This window comes from Sciurus carolinensis, chromosome 10 (genome assembly GCF_902686445.1).
Source record: "Sciurus carolinensis chromosome 10, mSciCar1.2, whole genome shotgun sequence".
NCBI lineage: Eukaryota > Metazoa > Chordata > Mammalia > Rodentia > Sciuridae > Sciurus > Sciurus carolinensis.
The window spans coordinates 25,280,665-25,283,744 of record NC_062222.1 but is presented as its reverse complement, the minus strand read 5'-3'; the positions used below and the strand labels follow the sequence as shown (position 1 = coordinate 25,283,744).

General features: G+C 34.7%; 1 non-coding gene across 1 annotated transcript; it reads left to right on the top strand.

Annotated features, from left to right (window-relative positions):
• Positions 1-2,328: 2,328 nt before the first annotated feature.
• Trnaa-ggc (transfer RNA alanine (anticodon GGC)) lies at positions 2,329-2,401 on the top strand. The gene has a single exon. It is a non-coding gene; the product is annotated as a tRNA-Ala (tRNA).
• Positions 2,402-3,080: the final 679 nt, after the last annotated feature.

The following is a 3,080-nucleotide window of genomic DNA, read 5'->3' as shown; positions in this document are numbered from 1 at the left end:
CCCACCGTTCCTGTTTATTGGTGGCAATTAATGTTGAAGATCTCATTGTAGAATCTGGCAATTTACTTTAACTCTGTTCACTGTCTGCAACGAATTTTACTATTGTTTATTTTGCCCCGTTCTTGAGATATGGGGAACCTACAGGGACACTAAAAGTTCACAGGTTCTCACTAAAAGAGATTCTGCTACAAAACTCACCATTTCCTCACATTACTGGAACTCAGAGAAGGGAGGAGACAAAAAGCCTCAAACCATCCAAGGACCCAAGGAGTAACAACCAGGGAGGGAACTTAGGTCCCACCCCTTGGCAATACACACATATCAAAAATAGAAGTTCCACAACAAATAACTACACACAAAAGGACATGCACAAAAAAAGAGGTAGAAGAATTCACTTCAATTGATGTACAAGACCAAGACCTCTGAAAACAGGCAAACAAATCTCTGTTCAGAAAAAAACTCCCCAACAAAGGAACCACTGATAATGAGGTAGATGAAAAGCTAGAGACAGATTATAAAAAAAGTGATTATCAAAATTTCAAGAAGATCAAAGGAAGGAACTAAAAGAGTAAAGGAGATGAAAAACTACTGTAATAAAAAAAGAAACCAAGCAGAACTCACAGAAATGAGAAATGAGATTAATCAAATGACAAACTCATTTGAAGACATCACTAGCAGACTAGATGGTGTAGAAAATAGAACTTCAACTCTCGAATACAGAACTTCAGGCATTGAGGACAGCATATATGATCTTGAATACACAGAGGGCAGTACAGGGATAAAATTATAAAAGATGACCAGAATATACAAGAACTCTTGAACAAGTTTAAAAGACCAAACCTGAGAATCTTGGGATAGAAGAGAGCATGGAGATACAAACTGAAGGCTTAAAAAACATTTTGATGGGATAGTTACCCCAAACTTCTCCCATATCAGAAATGAGATAAATATCCACATTTAGGAGGCTTATAGGACCCTAACTAGACCCAATCAAATGAGAAGCTTGCTAAGATATGTCATAATGGAGATAATAACAAAATAAAAAAAAAAAAAAGAAAGAATATTAAAAGCCCCAAGAGAGAAACATCAGGTCATCTTTAGAGGCAAACAAATAAGTCTCACTTCTGATTTCTTTGCTCAGTTCCTGAAATCAAGGAGGGCCTGGAATGAAATTTTCCAAACCCTAAAAGAAAACAACTTCCAAGATTGGTTACTATGCCCAGCAAAACTCAGTTTCAAATTTGAGGGGAGGATAATAACCTGACAAGAATAAACTAAAAGAATTCATGAGTACCAAACCAGCACTAAAAGAATACTCAATGATAAACTTCACACAGAGGAACTAGCAATCAATGCCCCAAACATACAAACAGAGGAATTTTAGTAGAAGAATAATCCACTAAATTGGGAGACAGGATAAAATACATCAAAACCACAATGTGATAGGAAGCACAAACACACACTAGCACTGAATGTTAATGGTCTCAACTTCCCAGTTAAAAGACACAGATTAACAGAATGGGTCAAAACTCCAATCCAACTATATGCTGTTTACAAGAGATCCGTCTTATAAGCAAATACACTCACAGGCTGAAGGTAAAAGGATGGCAAAATATATTCCAGGTATATGGTCCAAGAAAACAAGCAGGAATAGCTCTTCTCATATCTGACAAAGTATATTTCAAGCAAAAATTAATCAGAAGAGACAAAGACATTACATCCTAGTAAAGGGAACAATCCATAGTAAACATGTATGTCCCAAATGCCAATGTACCTAATTTCATGGAAAATATACTCCATGACACTAAATTTCACATAACCCCCCAAACAGTAATATTAGGGGATTTCAATACACCCTTATCATCAACAGGTCATCAAAACAAAAAATCAACAAAGATATTTCCAACCTAAACAACACTGTAAATCAAATGGACCTAATGGACATTTACAGAATATTCTATCTCAGGATAGCTGAATTTATTTTATTCTTAGCTGTTCATGAAACTTTTCCCAATATATTTCATATTCTAGGTAATAAAGCAAATCTTAACAAATATATTAAAATATATAATTCCATATATCCTGTCAGATCATAATGAAAATCAACAGCAAGAAAAATATAGAAGCCACAAACACATGGAGATTGGACAGTAATATTCTCTTAAATGAAGATTGGATCAAAGAAGAATTGAGAACCGAAATAAAGAAAATCTTAGCAATGAACAAGAACAAAGACACAACATATCAGAATTTCTGGAACAGTACAAAAGCAGTTCTGATAGGCAAATTTATAGCACTGAGTGCCTACATTAAAGAATTTGGAGGGCTGGGGATATAGCTCAGTTGGTAGAGTGCTTGCCTGGCAAGCACAAGGGCCTGGGTTCGATCCCCAGCACCACCAAAAAAAAAAAAAAAAAAAAAAAATTAGAGAGATCCCATCTAAATAAGCTTATGCTCCACTTCAAGACCTTAAAAACAGAACAAACTAACCCCCAAACCAGTAGAAGACAGGAAATAATTAAGATCAGAGTTGAAATCAGTGAAATTGAAAATAAGAAAACAATACACAGGATCAATGTAATGAAGAGTTGGTTCTTTGAAAAGATAAATAAAATTGACAAAATTTTAGCTAAACTAACCAAAAGAAAGGATGAGAAGAAGCAAATCAAGAAGATCAGGGATAAAAAAGGATATATCAACACAGACCCCTTTGAAATCCAGAGGATTATTAGATCCTATTTTGAAAATTCATACTCTAGTAAACTGAAAAATCTGGAAGACATGTACAAATTTTTTAGATACATATGACCTACCCAAATTTAACCAGGAAGATATGGAAATCCTAAACAGACCAATATAATGTTATTAAATTGAAACAGCAATTAAAAGTCTTCCAAAAAAGAAAAGTGGTGGACCCAGTGAATTCTTAGCTGAGTTCTACCAGACTTTTTACAGAAGAACTAACACCAGTCTTTCTGAAACTATTCCACAAAATTGAAGGAGTGAGAACACTCTGAAATGCTTTTCATGAAGCTAGTATAACCCTGATACCAAAATAAGACAAAGATGCATAAAGGAAA